Raw genomic sequence first — 739 nt, forward strand, 5'->3', positions numbered from 1 at the left:
GGAAAGTGGTTTGAATTTGAATGGTGAGGTAGGTTGGGTTTTATGAAGGATGGATGTGAGTGGTGAAGAGAAAGATGGGATTTGATAGGTGAAGGGTTTTTGGGGAAGAGGTGTTGAGGTGATTGGTGAATGGGTAAAGAAGAAGAGAGAGGGTGGTGGGGTAGGTGGGAATCCTGTGGGGTCCACAGATCCTGAGGTGTCAAGGAAAAGTCATCCCTGCACCAAGTGGCGAGCGAAAATGCTTTTCATGCCAAATCTGGCGTTAAACGCCGGGCTGGTGCCCATTTCTGGTGTTTAACGCCAAGTTCTTGCCCTTTTCTAGCGTTTAACGCCAGTCTGGTGCCCTTTTCTGGCGTTAAACGCACAGAATGGTGCCAGACTGGGCGTTAAACGCCCATTTGCTACCCTTACTGGCGTTTAAACGCCAGCAAGATCTTCCTCTAGGGTGTGCTATTTTTCTTTCTGCTTTTCATTCTATTTTTGCTTTTTCAATTGATTTTGTGACTTCTCATGATCATCAATCTACAGAAAACATAAAAATAACAAAGGAAAATAGGTAAAATATAACATTGGGTTGCCTCCCAACAAGCACTTCTTTAATGTCAGTAGCTTGACAGCGGGCTCTCATGGAGCCTCACAAATGTTCAGAGCAATGTTGGAATCTCCCAACACCAAACTTAGAGTTTGAATGTGGGGGTTCAACACCAAACTTAGAAGTTGGTTGTGGCCTCCCAACACT

Source organism: Arachis duranensis, chromosome 6 (genome assembly GCF_000817695.3).
Source record: "Arachis duranensis cultivar V14167 chromosome 6, aradu.V14167.gnm2.J7QH, whole genome shotgun sequence".
NCBI classification, from domain to species: domain Eukaryota; kingdom Viridiplantae; phylum Streptophyta; class Magnoliopsida; order Fabales; family Fabaceae; genus Arachis; species Arachis duranensis.